We start from the raw sequence: 24614 nt of genomic DNA, 5'->3' as shown, positions 1-24614 counted from the left end.
AATAATTTTCAGATAAAATCAGTTTTATGATGCTGCGAATCAAATCTATACATTAAGTAACATAAGTTTGATTTGACCATCAGTTTCTTGTTCAGCTGGTTGCACAATCAAAATTTTGGGGCAGAGGAAGAAAAATAACTGGTTTATAAAACTCTGACAGCACCACCACCCCCCCCCCACCCAACCAATGAGACAGTCTCTGCAAGGTGAAGAGGAGGAGTCAATTTCTGTTTTTAAAATCTAGTTTATAGGTAACTGCCCCACCTTTAATGAATACCAAATCAATTCTGAAAACACTCAGCAGGTCAGTCAACAACTGTGGAGAAACAGTAAACTTTTCAGGTGGATGACATTTCACCAGTTCTGATGAAAGGTCATCGACCTGAAACGCTAATTCTTTCTCTCTGCACAGATGCTGCCTGACCTGCTGAATGGTTCCAGCATTTTTCTGTTTTTATCTCAGATTTCCAGCATCCGCAGTATTTTACTTTTGACCAAATCAATTCTCCTTGGCCTCGAAAAGGAGGTAAGTGGATGCAGTCTTCACCTGAAAACATGACAACTCAGTAAAATGGAGGTGAGACAGGTTGTGTTAACCCATTGGTCTCTTAAGATGCAACAGTAATACTGGAACACTGCTGCCTAATATGTGGACCTGAACTGAATACGAGAGTTCCAAACCTGTCATCTGAGATCTTGAAGACTCTCACTTAAAGCATCTTTCTTTGGTTTTAGACATCTGGGAAGAACTTTGGCAAATTATTGCGTATAGTGCTAGTACTGGCAACCAACCATTTCCCTAAGTGGACCACACCATTCACTTATTTTCTGTGCTTTGATACTTTTTTTTGTCATTGTATGTAACTGAGTATACAAAATAGTTCATACTATGCTGGGTATTGTCAAGTCAATTTATTGTGTACAAATCTTAATTTAATAAAGACAGATTACCTAACTAGAGGGGTCTTTTTCATTATTTTAATGATATGCATCCTGCACATATGTGTGAAGATAGTATAGGCTCAACAGATTCTGGGGAAACCACGTCTTGAGCATGCAAATGAAAATGTCACAATGGTATTAGATTGTCAGTGCCACACATTGGGGGAGAAATTCAGTATCGCCACGTTTGGGGCGTAATACTCGAGCGGGCGCGAAATTTAGTGCCTGGCGCAAATTATCGCCACCTACTGCTAAATTGACCTGCTTCGCCACAGGAGCTGCTTGGAGCCCTAAAACAGGTGCTGCACGACTGTCTTAAGGCGCTAAGCCAGAGAAGCGAGGCGCTACCACCAAGGGCGGGCACAGCGCAGGTGCGGCCAGTTAGCGATTGCACGCAGACACGCTGGCGCCGGTAAGCTCTTAAAGGGGAGGTTCGATCTTGGATTGCAGCCACACCCTGCACATCGGAGCCGTGATTCTTGGCCTGGACAGACCTGCTGCCACATTCTAACGCCTAGGACCATGGAGAGGGCCAGGCAGCGAGCGCAGCGGTTCAGTGAGGGGGCCTTGCAGGTTCTGGTTGGCGCGGTGGAGCGCAGGCGATCTATCCTGTTTCCGGACAGTGGCAGGAGGCCGCTGCCCAACGACTATCGCAAAGCTTGGAGGGAGGTGGCTCACAGAGTGACCTCCAGCAGCATGGTGCCTAGGACCCCTGTGCAATGCAGGAAGAAGTTCAACGACCTCACTCGGGTCGTCAGGGTGAGTGGCCTTTTCAGAATCCTCTTCATCCCTGCATGTCCACCTCACTTTATGGCCAAAGGGTCCTGAAAGCCCCAATGCCCAGCCCTCATCCAACACCTATGGACCTTTCATGAAACTCACACGCACATTCAACACTTTACACACTGTAAGGGCTAATCGACCATGGGAGGCAGTGCAGCCAAGATCAGGGCTTCACACTGTAAGGGCTATTCGACCATGGGAGGCAGTGCAGCCAAGATCAGGGCTTCACACTGTAAGGGCTATTCGACCATGGGAGGCAGTGCAGCCAAGATCAGGGCTTCACACTGTACTCCAAGCCCGTCCTTTCTCTTGCAGGGCAAGCTGGCCCATAACAGGAGGCAGCAGCAACGGACCGGGGGAGGCCGGCCTCACCTTCAAGACCTCAGCGATCTGGAGCAGCGAGTCCAGCGGATTATGGCAGGCCGGATGATTGGCCCCGTCGCCACTGGAGATGCCGACCCCGTTCTGGACAGCAATGGTAAGGTCATCACCTTTTTGACCCCTCTCCTTCCACTTGTGCCTCACACCAGCATCCTTTGCCACTATCGAACCAATACAGTGCATTGCAGCACTCATGCCTCCCTCGCTGCCGCCCTGTCCTCACGCTAAAGCAACTCTTGTACCTCCCTGCTTTCAGATGCTGATTCACCAGGTGAGGAGGCGGGCCCTCAAGCTGCCACTGTAAGTGACTCTGAAGGCGAGGAGGAAGAGGAAGCCGGACCATCAGTGCCACCCTCAGCCGAGGCAGCCCATGGCCATAATGGGGACACGTCGTCCCTGGAGGGGAGCAGGGGGGAATGGTCCGAGGAGGGTGAAGCTCCAGGGCCCAGCGGGCTGCAGCAACGCGGGGGGGGGGGGGTAGGGAAGCTCGGCGGCCTTCTCCCCGGAGGGAGAGTCTGGCCTCGAGTCCTGCTACAGTGAGCGCAGAAGAGGTGCGGCTCCTCGCTGAAATGAGCGCCCAGGCGGAACACAGGCACACTGAGCTCATGGCTGCAGTGGCAAGGATGCCCGAATCCATTGAGTCACTGGCAAGGAGTGTCTAGGACTTCGGCGCAGCACTGGCAAGGAGTCTGCAGGACTTCGGCGCAGCACAGGCAGCTTCCACGCAAGTGCTTAGTGGTGCAATGCAGTCAGTGGCTGGTCTGATGCAGACGCAGATTGAGGCCACATGAGCACTGACTGCTGCCACCCTCGCTGGATCGGGCACGAATCGCCAGGGCCCTTGCCGCGCCGCAGCAGGCCAGCAGTCTGTGCTTCAGCAGATTGCTCCGCATGCTGCAGTGCTGCCCCGTGGGAGTGCCAGTGTGTTGTCCGACCAGGGAGTGGCTGTCCTCTGTCAGGATGGCAGCATTCTTGCTGCCAACACTGTCACTTCTCCACTGCAGCTGCCACCACCTGTAGGACAGACTGCTGCAGCCCATGCAGAGTTGGAGCAGTCAGCAGCCGGGCCCACCAGGCCCAGAGCTGGTCCAGGCCGTACTTCAAGAGCATCTGCCGACTCAGTTTCTGACACTCAACAGCCTTCCCCCAGCCTTGCTGCAGCCACTGGGGTCCCATTGCGGAGGAGCTGCAGGGTGGGAAGGGGCCAATCTCGCAAGCGAAGCAGATCACCCTCGAAGGGCAAAAAGTAGGAGGTGTGGCAAAATGCTGTTAATTTTTTTATTGAAGGCCGAGGATCGTGGTCATTTTTTGGTTACTCTTTTGTTCATTGTCTCCAGGTTGTGAGAGCCAGTTATGTGTCTGACTGCTTTTATTGGGGTTTCTCTCTGTTACTTTGTCATGCGGGAAGGGCACACAGTTTGTTAAATAAAGAAGTGTCTTTATTCAGAATGTGCATGTTTGCTCTTTGAACTATTTGTTGCCTTGACCGGCTTAGGGGTTGCGGAACGGTTCCATTCATATTCTTTCAATGGCACAAGCCATTCCCTCAGAGGGGGCCTAGAACCAACCTGCAATAAGCCGCTGGCGGACGGCCCTTGCACTTTGCCTCCCTCCCGTCTTGGTGCTCCTCCTCCTCCTCCTCCTCCTCTCCCTCCTCCGCTGGTGCTCCAATGTCTGGTGGCAGTGGCGGAGTCCTGAGGATTGCCAGGTTATGCAGCATGCAGCACACTACAACGAAATGGGAGAGTCGCTCAGGTGAGTATTGAAGGGCTCCCCCGGAATGGTCCAGACAGCGGAACCGTTGCTTGAGCACGCTGATTGTGTGCTCAATGATGTTCCTGGTCGCTTGATGGCTCTCATTGTATCGTTCTTCAGCAGGGGTGCTGGGCGCACGGAGCGGGGTCATCAGCCAGGTGCACAGAGGATAGCCCTTGTCCCCGTGAAGCCAGCCTCCTGGGTGAGCCGGGGCTTCGAAAAGGTCTGCCACAGAAGTCTGGCGCAGGATGAAGGCGTCGTGGCTGCTGCCTGGAAAGCGGGCATTGACAGCGAGTATCAGCTGTCTGTGGTCACACACCAACTGGACGTTCAACTAATGGAACCCCTTCCGGTTGCGGTAATCCTCGGCATTCTCTTGCGGCGCCCGCAAAGCCACATGCATGCAGTCAATGGCGCCCTGGACCATGGGGAAGCCCGCTATTCTTGCAAATCCCACTGCTCGCTCTTGCTGCTTGTCCAGGGTCATGGGGAAGATGTACTGACGTCTCCTTTTAAAGAGGGCATTCGTGACTTGACGGATGCAGCAATGCACCGCAAACTGGGAGATATTGGCAATGTCCCCAGTAGCGGAAAGGAAGGAGCCGGTGGCATAGAAGTTGAGAGCCACTGTCACCTTCACTGCCACCAACAGAGACGTCCTGCTCCTCAGTTGAGGCTGCAGATCTGGCTGAAGCAGGTGGCAGAGCTCAGTGACCACCTCCCTGCTGAATCGCAGCCTCCGAAAACACTGCTCCTCAGACATGTTGAGGTATGAGAACTGTTGGCGGAAAACCCTGGGACGGTAAGGTCTCGTGTGCCAACGCCTGTTGGCCCTCCTCCATCTGGCCATGATTGGCACTCTCTCTCGGTGTCTCTGAGCCCTCTCAATGTAATGGAGAAGCCCAACGTTTCCACCCATTGCAGCCCCCATAGTATGTGGCCACTCAAGGTTATGCCAGTGAAAAAGCAAACCAACTACAAAGTTCTGGGCCGAAGCCAGAAGTACCTCTGCGAGCGCTGATTCAATGCAGAAACCTCTCTCCCTTTGTCTCTCTGCAAATCTCTCTCTCTCTCGCAGAAGGAGTGGTCCAAAAATGGCTACCACAAAGAAGCCAGGAAGAGCCCCCTTTAAATAGCGCCCCCCCAGCCCCTCCAACCATTCCAGTCAACCAGTCGCTGGGAGCGCCAGGCGGAAAGGAGGGGGGCGCCACTGAATTTCCGGTTCGGGGCGCCCCAAGGACGTTGCACCATGAAATGACGATAGGAGCTGCGTGCGCAGCTGAGCGGGCGTTGCGGTTTTGCGCCGGCGCTAAATGTCCGCTCAATTTCGCGAAAGGCGCAGGTCTCGCCGCGCCCGGGCACTAGCCGCCTTGCGTCCCACTTATCGCCCTCTTAAGGCACTAACGGGTGGCGTAAACAACTGAATTTCTCCCCCATTGTCTTTTATTCCCATGTTGTATAAAGCCCATAGTGTGTGCCATTGGACCACTTCACATTAACTTTAAACTAAATTAAAAACTAACTAACCGCTTAACACTACTGCCCAAAAAATGATCATCTCTGCAGGGCCTGTAGAAAGGGATGAATAAGACTGCGACATACATCATTTGTAAAATTAAAACAAATAATATATCTTTATCAAACTGCTTTTTGTATAATAATAAAAATCGTCAACAGAATCTGTTTTCTATTACTCGTTGTTTAAAAACCACACCATTGATTGATTAGTTGAATAAGATCAGTCCAAAATTTCAATAAGCAAATGAAGAAATATGTAATTACACAGACTATTTAACAATTATGCTAAAAATAGTAGCATTTTTTCCATTTGAGAACAATTACAATTTCTTAAAGAACTTGCATTTATATAATGAATTATCACATTATCAGAATATCCTAATGAATTTCACATCAAATGAATTACTTCTGAAATGTTGTTATGTAGGCAAAAGGATGGTCACACATGGTCACTTATAAGGTACACATACATGCACTTGTTGAGCTCCCATGGCTTTACACACGGTAAGTCAGAGAATATGGTCACTCTCTTGCTTATCTCTTCTGTCTTTGTGTCGCTGTTTCTTTCTCTGTCTCTCTCTACCTTCTCTTCTGCTTCTCTTCCCTTAACTCTTATTTTTGTTTCTCCCTCTTTTTCTTCTTTCATTTCAGGTGGGAGATGGTGGTGGTATGGTATGGTGTGGTGGGGAAATGGTTGCAGGCTGCATTTGTGATGGGGTCTGGAAGAAAATGTGGCCCACGGTAGCTCTCTTCCTGTCCCCTCCCCAATCACTCATGTTTCCCTCCATCAATCTCATTCCTATGTTATCTCCTACGACTTTATCTTACCACTACCCACTGTCGCTCATCTCACCCTTAACCCTCCATCCATTCACCCCACTCCCACTCATCCAAGGACAGGTAATAAGTGACAGAGTCCCACTGATCCTCCCCGTTTCTCTCCTCCCCGTACACCTCCTACTGTAACTTTGCATCCATTAGAGGCCTTGTTGCTTTGAACCGTCAGTGTCAGCTGTGGCTCAGTTGGTAGCACACTCGCCTCTGAGTCAGAAGGTTGTGGGTTCAAGTCCCACTCCAGAGACTTGAGCACATAAAGCTAGGTTGACACTCCAAGGGAGTGCTGCACTTTGGAGGTGCCGCCTTTCAGGTGAGACATAAGAACATAAGAAATAGGAGCAGCAGTAGGCCAATCGGCCCCTCGAGCCTGCTCCGCCATTCAATAAAATCTGATCCTAACCGCCAATCTACTATCACAGAACCATCTCCTGAATCTAACAGAATTAGACACATGAAATAGGAGCAGGATCAGGCTACACGGCCCCTGGGCCCGCTCCGCTACCCACAGGGCCATGACCGATCCGAACCTAGACTCATGTCCAAATTCCTGCCCGCTCCCCGTAACCCTTAATTCCCTTTACTTCTAGGAAACTGTCTATTTCTGTTTTAAATTTATGTAATGATGTAGCTTCTACAGCTTTTTGGGGCAGCATATTCCATGGACCTACCACCCTCTGAGTGAAGTAGTTCCTCCTCATCTCAGTTTTGAAAGAGCAGCCCCTTATTCTAAGACTATGCCCCCTAGTTCTAGTTTCACCCATCATCGGGAACATCCTCCCCGCATCCACCCGATCCAACCCCTTCACAATCTTATATGTTTCAATAAGATCGCCTCTCATTCTTCTGAACTCCAATGAGTAGAGTCCCAATCTACTCAACCTCTCCTCATATGTCCATCCCCTCATCCCCGGGATTAACCGAGTGAACCTTCTTTGTACTGACTCGAGAGCAAGTATGTCTTTTCTTAAGTATGGACACCAAAACTGTATGCAGTATTCCAGGTGCGGTCTCACCAATACCTTGTACAACTGAAGCAATACCTCCCTATTTTTATATTCTATCCCCCTAGCAATGAAAGCCAACATTCCATTGGCCTTCTTAATCACTTGCTGCACCTGCATACTAACCTTTTGAGTTTCGTGCACCAGGACCCCCAGATCCCTTTGTGCTTCAGTACTTTCCAGTTTCTTGCCATTAAGATAATAACTTGCTCTACGATTTTTCCTGCCAAAGTGCATAACCTCACACTTTCCAGTATTGTATTCCATCTGCCAAATCTCTGCCCACTTACTTAGCCTGTCTATGTCCCCTTGCAGGTTTTTTATGTCCTCCTCACTCACTACTTTCCCTCCCATCTTAGTATCATCTGCAAACTTTGATATGTTACACTCGGTCCCCTCCTCCAAATCGTTAATATAGATTGTAAAGAGTTGGGGACCCAGCACTGACCCCTGCGGAACACCACTAGTTACTGATTGCCAGTCTGAGAATGAACCATTTATCCCAACTCTCTGCCTTCTGTTAGATAGCCAATCCTCTATCCATGCCAGAATATTACCCCCAATCCCGTGATTTTTTTATCTTAAGCAATAATCTTTTGTGTGGCACCTTGTCAAATGCCTTTTGGAAGTCTAAATACACTACGTCCACTGGTTCCCCTTTATCCACCCTATATGTTACTTCCTCAAAGAACTCCAGCAAATTTGTCAAACATGACTTCCCCTTCATTAAACCATGCTGACTTTGTCCTATTAAATTATGTTTATCCAAATGTCCTGTTACTGTCTCCTTAATAATGGACTCCAAAATTTTACCTACCACAGATGTTAGGCTAACCGGTCTATAGTTTCCAGCCTTCTGTCTACTGCCCTTTTTAAATAAGGGTGTTACATTTGCAGTTTTCCAGTCTGCCGGGACCTTTGCTGAGTCCAGGGAGTTTTGGAAAATTACCAATGCATCCACAATCCCTACCGCCACTTCCCTCAAGACCCTAGGATGTAAGCCATCAGGTCCAGGTGATTTATCCGCCTTGAGTCCCATTATTTTACCGAGTACCACTTCCTTAGTGATTTTGATCGTGTTTAGCTCCTCCCCCCCTTTAGCCCTGTTTGTCCAGTGTTGGGATATTCTTAGTGTCTTCTACTGTAAGGACTGATACAAAATATTCATTCAGTGTTTTTGCCATCTCCATATTTCCCACCATTAATTTCCCAGTCTCATCCTCTAAGGGACCAACATTTACTTTAGCCACCCTTTTTCTTTTTATATAACTATAAAAACTCTTACTATCTGTTTTTATATTTTTTGCTAATTTACTTTCATAATCTATCTTCCCTTTCTTAATCAATCTTTTTGTTATTTTTTGCTGTCTTTTAAAGTTTCCCCAATCCTCTATCCTCCCACCAGATTTGGCTACCTTATATGCCCTTGTTTTTAGTCGAATACTATCCTTAATTTCTTTACTTATCCACGGATGGCTGTCTTTTCTTTTACACCCTTTTCTTCTCAGTGGAATATATATTTTTTGGAAGTTGTAAAATAACTCCTTAAATGTACACCACTGATCATGTATCGTCTTACCCTTTAATCTATTTTCCCAATCCACTCTACTCAATTCCGCTCTCATACCTTCATAGTCTCCTTTATTCAAGCTTAGCACGCTTGTTTGAGATCCAACCTTCTCACCCTCTAATTGAATATGGAATTCAACCATGTTATGGTCACTCATTCCAAGGGGATCCTTTACTAGGACATTTTTAATTAATCCTGTCTCGTTACACAGGACCAGATCTAAGGTTGCTTGCCCCCTGGTCGGTTCAGTTACATACTGCTCAAGAAACCCATCCCTAATAGATTCAATGAACTCATCCTCAAGGCAGCCCTGCCCAATTTGATTTGTCCAATTAAGATGATAGTTAAAATCCCCCATAATTATAGATGTTCCCTTATTACAAGCCTCAACTATTTCCTGACTGATACTCCGTCCAACAGAGTTGCAACTGTTCGGAGGCTTATAGACCGAGGCCCTGTCTGCTCTCTCAGGTGGACGTAAAAGATCCCATGGCAGTATTTCGAAGAAGAGCAAGGGAATTATCCCCGGTGTCTTAGCCAATATTTATCCCTCAACCAACTTAACAAAAACAAATTATCTGGTCATTAGCACATTGCTGTTTGTGGGACCTTGCTGTGCACAAATTGGCTTTCCCACATTACAACAGTAACGCCACTTCAAAAGTTCTTCATTGGCTGTAAAGTGCTTTGAGACGTCCGGTGGTCATGAAAGGCGCTATATAAATGCAAGTCTTTCTTTCAAAATGTAACTTTATTCAAAAAATAAATCAAATTATGAGGGAAAAAAAACTATCCGTCTTTCTCTCTGTGTCAGATACCGTTTCACAGGTATTAGAAATGAGAACCTCTGCCTCACCAGTATAAGCTATTCACCGTGATTATTTTTGCTGTGTTCTCGTCCCTCTGCACATGTGCCCCATTTGGTAATGTACATTCAGAGTGATTCCGGCCGGCCGCGCATGTGCCACTAAATGGAAAAACCGTGCATGTGTGGAGTTCTGGGGCTGCGCAGGCCAAAAGAAAATTAGAGGGAACATTGTTTATATCGTAAGTAGACTGGAGGGAGGTATAAAGTGGTATTTACCAGGGTTCAGTACTAGAACCACTGCTGTTTTTGATATACATTAATGACTTGGACTTGGGGTACAGGGCACAATTTCAAAATGTGCAGATGACACGAAACTTGGAAGTGTAATAAAAAGTGAGGAAGATAGTAATAGACTTCAAGAGGACATAGGCAGGCTGGTGGAATAGCAGATGAAATTCAACGCAGAAAAGTGTGAGGTAATATATTTTGGTAGGAAGTAGGAGGAGACCTGGGGGTATTTGTGCACAAATCTTTGAAGGTGCCAGGACAGGTTAACAAAGCAGTTACATAGATACATAGAAGATAGGAGCAGGAGTAGGCCATTCGGCCCTTCGTGCCTGCTCCGCCATTCAATGAGATCATGGCTGATCCTTTAATTCAGTATCCCGTCCCCGCCTTCTCTCCGTAACCCTTAACCCCTTTTGCCCGTAGAAATATATCTAATTCCCTCTTAAATATATTTAATGAGCTGGCGTACACTGCCCTCTGTGGCAATGAGTTCCACAGGTTCACCACTCTCTGAGTGAAGAAATTCCCCCTCATCTCTGTCCTAAATGGTTTAGCCCTTATCCTTAAATTATGTCCTCTAGTTCTGTTCTCACCCGCCAAGGGAAACATTCCTTCTGCATCCAGTCTGTCTAGACCTGTCAGAATTTTATACACTTCTATGAGGTCCCCTCTCAATCTTCTAAACTCCAGTGTGTACATCCCTAAACTACATAGTCTCTCCTCATAGGTCATTCCCGCCATTCCTGGTATCAGCCTGGTGAATCGCCGCTGCACCCCCTCCATGGCAAGAACATCCTTCCTCAGATGAGGCGACCAAAACTGTACACAGTACTCGAGGTGTGGTCTCACCAGTGCCCTGTACAGCTGCAGCAAGGTATCCCTGTTCCTGTATTCTAACCCTTTTGCTATGAAGGCCAGCATACCGTTTGCCTTCTTGACCGCCTGTTGCACCTGCATGCTCGCCTTCAGTGACTGGTGTACAAGAACACCCAGGTCTCTCTGTACTTCCCCCTCTCCCAATCTATTGCCATTTAAATAATAATTTGCCCTCCCGTTCCTGCACCCAAGGTGGATAACTTCGCACTTGTCCACATTATAGTGCATCTGCCATTTATCCGCCCAATCGCCCAGTCTGTCCAAATCGCTCTGGAGCTTCCTGGTCTCTTCCTCTGAGCCCACCTCCCCTCCTAGTTTAGTGTCGTCTGCAAATTTGGAAATGCTGCATCCGACTCCCTGATCCAGGTCATTAATGTAAATTGTGAACAGCTGGGGGCCCAGGACAGATCCCTGTGGTACCCCACTTGTTACTGCCTGCCATTCAGAAAATGAGCCGTTTATTCCAACTCTCTGTTTTCTATCTGACAGCCAGTTCCCTATCCACGCCAATACTTTCCCCTTTATCCCATGAGCCTCAATTTTCCATGCTAATCTTTTATGTGGGACCTTATCGAAGGCCTTTTGGAAGTCCAGGTACACCACATCTACTGGCTCTCCCCCATCTATTCTACCAGTTACTCCCTCAAAAAATTCCAATAGATTAGTCAAGCACGATTTACCCTTTGTAAATCCATGTTGACTCTGTCCTATCCTGTCCCCATTTGCTAAGTGCTCCGCTATTTCATCCTTAATGATGGACTCCAGCATTTTGCCCACAACTGATGTAAGGCTTACAGGTCTGTAATTACCTGCTTTTTCCCTACCCCCCTTTTTGAATAGTGGGGTAACGTTAGCTACCCTCCAATCCATGGGCACTGTTCCCGAGTCTAATGAATTCTGAAAAATCATCCTTAGTGCATCCGCTATCTCTAGGGCCACCTCCTTCAGTACCCTAGGATGCATGTTATCAGGCCCTGGGAATTTGTCCACCTTCAATCCCTTTAGCTTCCTTAACACCATATCCTTAGAGATATTGATTTGCGTCAGTTCCTCCTTTGCCAATGTCCCTATTTTTCCCGATATCCCAGGGAGGTTTTTTGTGTCTTCCTTCGTAAAGACTGACCCAAAGTATGCATTTAGTTGATCTGCCATTTCCTTATTTCCCATTATATATTCCCCCGTATCTGACTGCAATGGACCAACTTTGGTTTTCACCAGTCTTTTCCTTTTGATATACTTATAAAAGCTTTTGGAGTTAGTTTTTATATTTTCCGCCAGCTTGTTTTCGTAAGCTATTTTGCCCCTCTTGATTATGCCCTTTGCCCTCCTTTGCTCTATCTTAAACTGTTCCCAATCTTCCGCTCTGGCGCTTTTTTTGGCTATTTTATACGCCCTATCTTTGGATTTTATGCTGTCTCTAATTTCCCCTGTTATCCACGGTTGAGTCACCTTTTTAGATTTCCTTTTATGCCAGATTGGTATAAACAATTTTTGCAATTTTGTCATTCTATCTTTAAATGTTTGCCATTGTTTATCTACCTCCAGTCCTCCCAGGAACGTTGTCCAATCAGACCTACTCAGTTCCCGTCTCATGGCATCATAATTCCCCTTGTTTAAATTCAGGACCTTAGTCTCTGAGTCAATTTCTTCGCTCTCCATTTCGAGTGAGAAATCGATCATGTTATGATCGCTCTGACCCAAGGGTCCCCGTACAACAAGATTACTGATTAGTCCCTTCTCATTGCACAGTACCCAGTCCAATATAGCCTGTTCCCGAGTTGGTTCCTCGACATATTGATCCAGATAACCATCCCTTAAACACTTAATAAAGCATATGGAATCCTGGGCTTTATAAATAGAGGCAGTGGCCGGAATTTTGCAGGGTGTCAGCGGGCGGGATCGGTGGCGGGTTGAGTGGGAAAGAGTTTAAAATTTTTTTTTTTTTTTTTTTTAATAAAAACAGTGGGTCAGGACCCCGCCGCCACTCATCTTTACCAATGTTGGGTCTGTCAGTGCTGAGCAGACCCGACAGGCAGCAGCAGGGTACCCGATTAAGCTCATTATTGCCTTGTTATCAGATCATTAACAGGCTTTTTTAACTTACTTTTTCACTTTAACTTCATGGCCACGGGAACCATGTTTTCGGGGACCACAGATGTCAACCTGAGTTCAGTGGCCATTGCTCCAGCTGATTCCTCAACAGTTTCCTGTACAGTTTCAAATGTACAGTAAAAGCTCCCACCTGTCAGATCTTCACTTTTCTCAGCCACAAGCTGTTTCTCAGTCCATTTCCAGCACAGATTCTGCAGGCTTTCCACTCTCCATCCAGTATCACCTCTTTGGAAGAACTCTCTCACCAGTGACAGATCACTTCTGTCATCTCTACTTCTCCTGCCATCTATTCAATCAACATGGATGCCCTTTATACTGTCTCACCTTGGTCCTCAGAATCCGACCATGATCAGCCCCCACACCAGCAGCACCAACAACACCATCAACCTTCTCCGCAATCACCTGATGCTGCACAGGACACAGGGCATCAGCACCCGACCACATTGCTGCCCAGGAGGCCAGCGATGGCCTCACCATGGCCAGATTTACTTCACCTGATGCTGTACACCCTGGCTACCACATGATGCACCAGGTTGGCACCACCCCACACCAACACCATAAAGTATCTTTACAATGCCCAAGCCATTCCTTTCACATTCATCGCCATTGCGGGAGGTACCGTTACGTCTCACCATTCACTACAACTCTCTAAGCCACTTCCAAAGGTGCACACAAATCTGTCCAAGAATGCAAAGTGTTGAAAATAAAGGTTTCAGTGTTTTACAGCACATTAATAGAAACTTTACATAAACATTGGATAAAACACCCTAGTGGCTACCCTTGTGTGTTGTTAATTGGCATCATTGCACTAGGATGAGGGTGTGTGTGAGGGGTGGCTAGTGAGATGGGGATGTGATAATGTAGATAGGGAGAGAGGGATGGGTGGAGGTCCAAGGTAAGTTGGTGAGAGTAAGGATGTGCAGGATTAGGATAGGAAAGGCAGAGTGATGGGGATGTAATGACAGGCACAGCAGGATGAAGGTGAGTGTGGCTTTGTATTAACATTTCATGATCTAATGAGATCATTGAAAGGTTTGCGGCACTGCACCCAGGTCCTCCTGATGACATCCCTGCTTGTGCCCTCCTGTGCAATGTGCAGCTAGGCTGTGTTGATCTCCTGGGGAGGTCTCTTCCGCCCATGGGAAGGGAAGAGGACCTCCCTGCGTGCTGTAACTACCTCCATAAGCATATGGAGGGAGTCATGGGAGAACCTGGGTGCAGCCGTGCACCTCTGTGTGGTCATTGTCAGTGCTTGCAACACTTCAATCCTGTAGAACAATGAGAGCACAAATGTCAAAATAAAGTTGCCGATGGTCCCTTTAAGGAAACCAGCTGATGACGCATTATCAAATGAAATCGCCAGACCCGCTTCCTCTAATTGGCCCGGGAAACGCGCTGGACGGGCTTAACAAGCCCCATCAACGGAAAGTCATTTCACAGAGCGGGATGGAGCCAGTAGCGGGTTCGGGACCTGTCACCGACGTCGCCCGTCGCGGACCTGCCGAGGTTAGTAAAATCAGGGCCATAGAGTAGAAAAGCCAGGAAGTTATGCTAAGCCGATATAAAACACTAGTTTGACCTCAGCTGGAGTATTTGTCCAATTCTGGACGCTACACTTTAGGAAGGATGTGAAGGCTTTGGAGAGGGTACAGAAAAGATTTACTAGAATGGTTCCAGGGATGAGGGACTACAGTTCCGTGGATAGACTGGTGAAGCTGGATGTTATTCTCCTTAGAGCAGCGAAGGCTAAGAGGAGATTTGATAGAGGTGTTTAAAATCATGAAGGGTTTAGATAGAGTAAATAAAGAGAAAATGTTTCCAATGGCCGAAGGGTCGATAACGAGAGGGCACAGATTTAAGGTGATTGGTAAAAGAACCAGAAGCAACATGAAGAAAAACTTTTTTATGCAACAAGTGATTAGGATTTAGAATGCACTGCCTGATAGGGTGGTGGATACAGATTCAATAGTAGCCTTCAAAAGGGAATTGAATACTTGAAGGACAAAAAATTCCAGGGATGTGGGGAAAGAGCAGGGGAGTAGAACTAACTGGATTGCTCTTCGAAAGAGCCAGCACAGACTCGATAGGCTGAATGGCCTCCTTCTATGCTGCACTCGCCTATGATTCTATGATCTGGTAAGCAGGTGAGCTGAATAAGAGAATGCAAGGCACTTGTCTTTACTTTGGCACATCGAAAACAATTAAAACATCTTAGAAAAGCATGCTTGGTGTTAAGTCAGCTTTTCATGGTCAATAGTATACTGGGTATCATCAGAAGTCTCTTTGCTCTATAGAACCATTAACTCATTAATTACAAGCAAGACAAGAGCAACAGAATCACTACAGGTAAATATAGCCAGACATGCACAGTGGCAAATAGGGAAAGAAATTGACATGTACAGTAACTTTAAAAGTAAGAATCAAAGTCACTAACTTTGTCAAGAAAGACTGACCATAATATTGCCCACCTACCTCCAGCCTATACAGGTTGTAAACTCTTTTCCGTTACAAGCATTGTCATTCGTTTGGTAATCACATTTGATATATTCCAGTCAAATAAGTAGAGAAATTAGCTACAAAAGCTGGTAAAAGAGCAACCTTTTGTTTCAGACAAAGCCTGCATCTACACAATAATGGAATATTGTAGTCCTGCTTGACCAACTACATGGAAAATCCAGTTTTTGTTTCTGGACTCAACTTAACACAAAGTGGAGTAGGTCAGTGGACTTAATGAGAGTAACATTCCTTTAAGTTTCCTACATTACAACAGTGACTCCACTTCAAAAGTACTTTGGGATATCCCGAGGTCGTGAAAGGCACTATATAAATGCATGAAGAAATATGACCAGCCTATCTGTCCTCAACAAGATTACAACTGGGCAATACTACAAGAGTTGATGTCACTTAAGCAAAATCCCCATGTCAGGAACACAAGAGGTTCACCTCAATATTTAATATCAATTCAAAGTCCATGCAGAATACCAGCAATTCTCATAGGGTTTCTGTCACACTTCATTGCATTCAAGTACTGTATATCATCATTTGCAGAGAATGCACTTGGGAGAACCTATCACATATGCGATAACTCTGGCAAGATATTAACTGGTATTTTCAAAGAATGCACTCATCAAATGTTGTATGGAATATAAGCAAATTAACTTCCTTGTCATCAGAAATTAACAAACCAATCAATTACTGTCCATCAAACACCGACATGGAAACCCAAATTTCACATGATTTAAGCTACTTGTGAAAATAAACTAACAACTACTTTGCACCTGATTTTCTTTATCACCTCGATTCCAACAAAGCTTTGGTTATATTTGCCCAGATTTTGAGGTCAGCGGTAAAGAAACGGCACTCACCATTCATCACTCTGACAGCTGCCCAGACTTTTTGCGGGCTTTGAGTGGCAACTTATGGTTCCTAGAGGTCATTTTCAGCGCAACGCCCTTTACAGGGGATCTGTGGCTTGTGAGCAGGAAAGCAACAACGTTCTCTTCAACCAATCAGATTGAAGACTCCTCACTGAGTCACACAAAGTCTAAGCCAGGAAGTATAAATTAGATTTAATTCATTGTAAAATCATGTAGAGAAAGCAAAAGAAAAGGAACGAAAGATGGGACTAAGAGAGTGAGATAAATGAGACAGAAAGAAAAAGTAAAACAAAAAAGTGCTTTTTAAATTTCCAACACTAATTATTCTGAAGGAATGAGATTCCTCACTTGTAAAATTACATTTTCAGTGCCAGAGAGGTTGTTTGGCAGTAATTAAGACTTATCACACAGTTAAAAATTCACTTACACATGAATATACCAGCCCTAACTTTTTCTTATTTCAGAGGGCAGTTAAGAGTCAACCACATTGCTGTGGGTCTGGAGTCACATATAGGCCAGACTGGGTAAGGACGGCATATTTCCTTCCCTAAAGGACATTAGTGAACCAGATGGGTTTTTACAACAATCCGGTAGTTTCATGGTCACCATTACTGATACTGGCTTTTTATTCCAGATTTATTTATTAACTAAATTTAAATTCCCCAGCTTGAACTCATGTCTCTGGATCATTAGTCCAAGCCTCTGGATTAGTAGTCCAGTGACATTACCACTATGCTGCCGTACCCAGGGGGAATGGGTAAGTAGCTCAACTTCACACCCTTACTTGGATTTCAATGCCGAGTCTATTGGCGAGGCACCGGTATAGCGCAGCCTGTGGATAAGCAGGGTAACTCAGGCAGCAACTTCTGGATTTCCGCATTTAACTGCACATGTGCGGACTCCGGAAGTTGCTTTCCGATTTACTCCATAATAACTATGCATTTTTAACGTTATTCTCGATGCAAAATCCGGGCTAATAAGAATCAAGATAATGGGTACTGTTACCTCAGCACTAATATTCTGGTGAAAGAGTATTAAAGAGAAAGAATTTTGGCACGCAGGCTCCACTTGCCCTTCCACTTTTGGAGCTTTGGTTCAAATCCTACTCAAATTGAAAGCAGTAAGGATCCTAAAAGGGGGAAAAAGCAGCAGTCTCAATCCAATTCCTTGAGTTCACTGCTAAATAATCTTCAGAATTCAGGACTGCTTATGTAATCAGAAAAAAAATCTGAGGGACCCCACTGTCTTAAATAGACTTTACAGTCAATTTTTTTTGGAACAGCCCCTTAGGAAGTCATTCTATTACTGTGCTCCTCAGGGGTCGCAAAAGAGAATGTCAGATGGGCTTTGTGTTATTTCTAACAACTACTTGCATTGACATAGCATTGTTCATGTAAAAAGGTGTCTCAAAGCACTTCTGAGTCTTATACAATATTGACATCTTTTAGTGGCGTAAACAGTATCAGACAATCCTCAGCTATGTGTGCCTTGCAGGAATAAAATCTTATGCTTTGTAGTGTCCATGCAAATTTTAGCTTGTTGAATGCAGCAGGTAGAGTGAGAACTTTGCAGTAGCTTCCACCTGTGCCAACTGCAGAGAGGCAGTCTTCTAAGTTAACTGCAAGGCAACTACTTGGAGTCAATAAGATGCTATTCAGTAGATCTATGTTTAGTTCTGCCCTGAATCCCAGATCGTTTTTTGATTCTCTTTCGATCACCCCCAAATTGAGATGCTATTCAACCAGTTATCTAAAAAAGAGCTTATTCTCGTTTTTCACTGTATGAGAGGTTACCTATTATGCACTATAATCACCACTTTCTTCCACATGCATTGGTGAATACATTGGACTGTTGTGTGTTTCCTCTTTTGCTGTTATTGTATCTATATATACAATGTATTTCAGAGATATTAATCTACGTTGCATGTTTTGTGGGGTTACATTTTTCAAATTCACAGACAATTCTCTAAATAATTTTCATGTACAACTTATTATAAAGTAAAAGAATCTTAATTTCATTACTATGCATGCTGCAAAATATTAGTTATAGGTCATAAGGGAAATGAGTTAACATTAAAAGGTATCTGAAGGGCCTTGGCTAGCTGGTATTTTACAAGAAATCAGAGTTCTTCATGTATTTGCAAGCTGGTTAACAATAGTGAAAATTTCGACACAAAGGTTTCCTATCTCACTGAACTTTCTACTGCACCGAAGGGGAAATACTTATCCTTGGTAAAGGTTGCAGCTCAGTGGGTACAGAAAAGCAAGAGAAAAAATAAAAATGTCTCAAAGTGTATGAATGGGTAGGGTGCAGGTTATTTTCAGAAGCTTGGACCCTTTCAATAGCTGAAAGGACAGAGTTATAATTAAAGGCGTTACGCTGTGCAAACAGGTTGCTGCACCAGCCATAAAATTTTCATGCGATTTTGAACGTGTTGTCGCCTCCCAAATTCGTGCCCATCTTTCCCTCCAATTAGGTTTCCGCCCCTGCCACAGTACAGAAACGACTCTCATCAAAGTCACAAATGACATCCTTTGTGACTGTGACAAAAGTAAATTATCCCTCCTCGTCCTTTTCGATCTGTCTGCAGCCTTTGACACGGTTGACCACGCCATCCTCCTCCAACGTCTCTCCACCGTCGTCTAGTTGGGTGGGCCTGGTTCCATTCTTATCTATCTAGTCGAAGCCAGAGAATCACTTGCAATGGCTTCCCTTCCCGTTCCCACATCGTTACCTCTGGTATCCCCCAAGGATCTATCCTTGGCCCCCTCCTATTTCTCATCTACATGCTGCCCCTTGGTGACATCATCCGAAAACACAGCATCAGTTGCCACATGTACGCTGACGACACTCAGCTCTACCTCACCACCACTTCTTTCAACCCCTCCATGGTCTCTAAATTGTCATCCAGTACTGGATGAGCAGAAATTTTCTCCAATTAAATATTGGGAACACTGAAGCCATTGTCTTTGGTCCCCACCACAAACTCTGTTCCCTAGCCACCGACTCCATCCCTCTCTAGAATTTGTCTGAGGCTGAACCACACCGTTTGCAACACCTTGGTGTCATATTTGACCCTTAAATGAGCTTCCAAAAACATATCCGTGCCATAACTAAGACCACCTATTTCCACCTCAGTAACATCGCCCGCCTCCGCCCCTGCCTCAGCTCATCTACTGCTGAAACCCTCATCCATGCTTTTGTTATTCTGGTTGGTCACCCACGTTCTACCGTACGTAAACTTGAGGTCATCCAAAACTTGGCTGCCCGTGTCCTAACTCGCACCAAGTCCCGTTCACCCATCACCTCTGTACTCGCTGACTTACACTGGCTCCCGGTTAAGCAACTCCTCGGTTTTAAAATTCTCATCCTTGTTTTCAAATCCCTCCATGGCCTCGCCCCTCCCTATCTCTGTAATCTCCTCCAGTCCCACGAGATATCTGCGCACCTCGAATTCTGACCTCTTGAGCATCACCGATTTTAATTGCTCAACCATTGGTGGCCGTGCCTTCAGCTGCCTAGGCCCTAAGCTCTGGAATTCCCTCCCTAAACCTCTATGCCTCTCTACCTCTCTTAAGACGCTCCTTAAAACCTACCTCTTTGGCCAAGCATCTGCCCTAATTTCTCCTTATGTGGCTCGGTGTCAAATTTTGTTTTATAACACTCCTGTGAAGCGCCTTGGGACGTTTCACTACATTAAAGGTGCTGTATAAATACAAGTTGTTGTTGTATGCATGCATAATTGCTGGGCAGTTGGTGGGCAATTAGCCCAACTCTGCGCCAGCAATGAGAATACAGTCGGAGTGGATGAACTATCAAGTCGGAACTTGACAGATCGCAAATTTGGGATTTAGCACATGCGCTACCCGAACTTGCTGTCCATTTCAAAGGCGGTATGACGGCGTACTCAGTACACCTTCATACCGCCTGCAAATTCTGCCCCATGTGTTTTAAATTTAAAGATTAAACAAAACAATTTCCATTGTTAAAACACCAAAATCTAGATTTTCCAATCAGCATTATTTTAACGGCAGCAAATAAATGGGTTAATGCCAATGTTCCAACTTTTTTTGGGTGCGCGGCCCCTTTAAGGGGCTGCACGGCCCATTTATAGTTTAGTGCATGCACGGATTTAACACCGGACCAGCAGAGAGCTGTGTGGCCGTGCAACTTAGAGGGAATGTTGGTTACTGCCAGGGTTAAAATAACACTGGTCAGAAAATCCAAGCATTAGTATCTTCCATTGGACTTGGGGAGTTGGTTTGGACATTTGTAATACAGCACAGCAATAGTCAAGTGGTACATTTACAGGAAAATATGGCCCCCTGCAAATATAACTATTGCTCTAGGTTAGTTAAGAATGACAATTTCTAATACATGGGGAAAAAATGCACTAGATTTGTTGTGGAAATTTGGTACTTGCGAGGTTATTCCATTCAGTAGTGCCAATTTATCTAAATTACTAAAGCCCAGGTTATTGCCTTGTTATCTGACAAAAACAGTGGTACACTCACTGCTCCCCAGTGAAATGGACTCTAAAAGTAGCCTGCTCTTGATACTCTCAATATTCTAAGCTTGTTAAAAAAGGATTGTTAAATCAGGAAAAGGTAATGAAGTGTCTGCAACCTTTTCATGCATTGCAGTAGAACGCTCCATCACGTACATTTTCCTATTTGAAATTACATCATCAAATTTCTATGCAGCAGTAAATTTACACACATCAGTGATTCTTAATATTGCAGGATATATTGAAGTATGCTTTCAACAGAATGGATATGCTAAATTTACACTTTTTAGAGAAAGCAATTCTGTATTATCTACAGTCCAGCTTAAAGACAAAATGGGACCATTTTATAGACATCAACATTATCAACGAGGTAGCTTATATTACTGTGATAAGCAAAAGGCATTCCTTAACAACATGCCAATTTAAGAATATCAAAAGTTTAAATCAATGAACATTTCTCTCTTCCCTCGCCAGCACACAAATAATGATTTTAAATATGATGATACAGCTCAGCCTCCAAACTAAATGCAAGAAAAATACACTTTACACTGTGAAGTTGTGCTTAAGTAGCTCACATTTATATATTTACCTGTATTTTGTCAAAGATTTAACTTTAGCTAAATACAGTATGAAAGAAAATGAAATGAAACAAACTTTATTTCACAATGATTCTTTAGTTTTTCTAGGATCATAAGAGCCTAGTCAGTACTATTCAAAATAAATTAAATTTTCTTAATAACGCTATATTTAGCTTGCATAAAGTGTGCATTTCCTGTCCATAAACCTTACTTCCTGTTGTCACGGCTTTTGGTCATATTTCCCTGTCACATTTAGGATTATAAACTCCTATGTCAACTTTTCCCATTCAATTTTGCTATGTCAACTGTCACGGTGTTGTTATAGGCTCTGGGCACTAGGTAGTTCTGTGGAGCTATTTTCTGAAATCTCTCTTCTCCCAACTCTCGTCACCATCTTGTGTGTTGTGTATCTGTATGTGTGTATGTATACATAGATAAAACTTATACCAGTCAACTGACCATGGGCCAATGACACTAAGCAATTTATTAGTTATATAATTAAAAGTATTGAATATCACATCACAAAAATGCTACACTTTTCTGACTGGTTCAAATAACAGATGTGCTTAGATACAGAGTTACCAGAGGCCATTTTACTTTCTCATCCACTTTAATAATAACCCTACAAGTAATATTTATAATATAAAATAAACACACAAAATTAAAGAATTATTTTAAATAAATGCTAAACTTATCAATAGCTACCCATTATATCTTTCCTAGCAGCCTTAGCCTCGGCTTCTGTGCACAAGCCTTCCATTTTTCCTTATGCCCTAATTAAGACAAGTCTGTTCTGTCAATACTGCTCTTCTGATCTTTCCACATGCATTATTTCTTCCTCCCTTTGCCTTTCGGGCCTACTCACACAGTAGTCAGGGGTGCCATGTTTTGGCTGAGATATTAAACGGACTACATATTTGTGTGGAGCTGTTTCCCTTGAAGGCAACAAAATCCAACTGTTAAGTAAAGAGTGTCTCAGGTCATTCAGAATTTAGTAGTTAGTCTGTAGGGGACTTTTGCCAATTAGAATGTGCTCATCAGTTTCAAGTCCCAATTAACAAGCATTTTAAGATTGTTGTACATCTGTAAGAAACTGGTGTCTGGAGATTGGCATCTGTATGTGCAAACATACAATTTTTAATGTATTACTTGCAAGTCTCCTGAAGTTGATCAAGATTGAGTCAGAGGTTATATTATTGCAAGAGTGGGTTGGAGTGGGGGTGGGGTGCACTTCTCCACTGAAAGAATTTGGAAAGATGTCTAAATCCCTGATTTTATCTCGGGACAGAAATCCTATTGTTGAAGCAAGCAATGAACTGTCCAGCCCCCTCCAGAGCGTGATGCCTGGGATTTTAATTAGAGTTGTCTATCACTTTAATTCTCCGCTCCACTCCCACTCTGAGCTCTCTGTCCTTGACCTCTTACACTGTTCCAATGAAGCTCAACGTAAGCTCGAGGAACAGCACCTCATCTTTCTATTAGGCACTTTACAGCCTTCCGGACTCAACATCGAGTTCAACAATTTCAGACTATAACCTCGGCCCCTATTTTTTCACATGGCAGCTGTTGATGATTCTGCCATTCCCATTTACATCTCTTCTAGACTTTCTTTACTAGTCCCATTACCATCTCCTTTTACTTGGTACTATCATACCTTCTGTCATTTAATCTCTCCTGCCTTCCACCCTATCACAGACCTTCCCTACTGTTCTTTCCTCCCCTCCCACCTTTCCCTGCACTTGCTTAAAACCTGTTATATCTCAAACTTTTTCCAGTTCTGACGAAAGGTCATCGACCTGAAACTTTAACTCTTATCTCCTATGCACTTTGATTAATTTTTGTACATTGATATTTGTATACATATTGAAATACAAAGATGTCAGGAATGAGTGAATTTTATTTCAAATGTAGCCTGTGCTAAACAAATACCTGAAGATTCCTAGTTTTATCAAGTGGTTTAAATGGAAAACAAAATATAGTGTAGTCCAGCAGTTATGCATGTGGTTTTTATATTCTATTTGTACAACACATCTTTGTTAAGAAATATAGTTTGAAGTTAATTCTGTTATTTTTTTAAATTTGTTTAAACCATTTCTTTATTTGTGGCTTATTTGAATCCATCTCACCCCCACATGATCCAAACTTGGCAATCCTACTCATGCTGTCCATGCCAATTCCCCAGTGTTGACCGACCGCTTTGCTGACTCCAGCCTTTCGTGAGTTCTCCTTCATCAGACTGGAGGGGTAGGAAGGGTTTGGCACCAGAACTTGAAGCTGTCGCATGTGCATATTGCAAACTCTACTTCTGAATTTTTCCCGGGTTGCCAGCTACAGCACCCGGGAGATCAATCGGCGATTCCGGATTACTTCCAGAAAATCTGGGAGGGTTAGCAACCCTATCAGACATGGTTTCCTAACTGTAGCCGGCGGGAATGACAACATTTGTTGGGGGTTGACTTAGGCAAGGTAAGTCAGGAATTGGGGGGGGGGGGGGGGGGGGGGGGAAATCGAAAGGTCTGCGATCAGGGGGAGGGGATGCCCGAGGTGGAGGAAGTCCAAAGTATTCCTTGTGGAGCCAGGGGATTCCTGATGAAACATTTTCTTAAAAAATTCACTTACCTGGCTTCCTGTGGCTTGGATCCTGGCTGCTACCAGCTTTTTATGGCAGGTTCAAGACTGTGCGGGTCTTAGTTGGGCCTGCACTTAAAATGGCATGATGTCATCGGGCGCAACTTCGCTATTGAAATTAGGCCCATGGATCACTGCCCACGACTGAATTCAGGCAAGTTAAAATGGTGTGGGGTGGGAAGACTTAATGAATGCAGCAAGAACCTCCCTCCCACCCCAACCCCCACCCCCAATCATAACCCCCCAACTGCAAAGTTCCTACTGGGCGGGCTAGGTTAAAATTTAGCCTCAAGTGTGTTACTTATCCATTGTATTCAACTAAATAAATATTTCTGCAATGTTTTCATATTCTCAATAGAAACAAAATAAAGCATAGTATTCTTAATGCCGATTTTTGCATAAAACATTGAGGAAGTTCTGGCCCAAATGACTTGCACTCATTTTTATGCTACGTCCGAATTTCCTTGATCTTTCAGGCCGATTTCATGAAATACCCACCAAAACCCTCTGTTGCTCATTAACAGCTTTGTCCTTCTGTGCAAAAGTGCAGCTCATATGAATTTCCTGAGTTCTGAACAGTTCTGTAAATTTACACCTAAAATGTTAGGTGCATCAGCAGCCAAAGTCATATTTCTGGTGATTTTTTTTTAGCA

At 44.6% G+C, this 24614-nt stretch overlaps 1 protein-coding gene across 1 annotated transcript in view; it reads right to left on the bottom strand.

Annotated features, from left to right (window-relative positions):
* Window positions 1-24614, bottom strand: part of phf14 (PHD finger protein 14) — a 276564-nt gene that overhangs the window by 91975 nt on the left and 159975 nt on the right. The window lies entirely within an intron of this gene.

Source organism: Somniosus microcephalus, chromosome 5 (genome assembly GCF_052327205.1).
Source record: "Somniosus microcephalus isolate GS21.2 chromosome 5, FLI_Smic_1.0, whole genome shotgun sequence".
NCBI classification, from domain to species: Eukaryota; Metazoa; Chordata; class Chondrichthyes; order Squaliformes; family Somniosidae; genus Somniosus; species Somniosus microcephalus.
The sequence above is the reverse complement of the archived record's forward strand: the minus strand, read 5'-3'. Positions and strand labels throughout refer to the sequence as shown.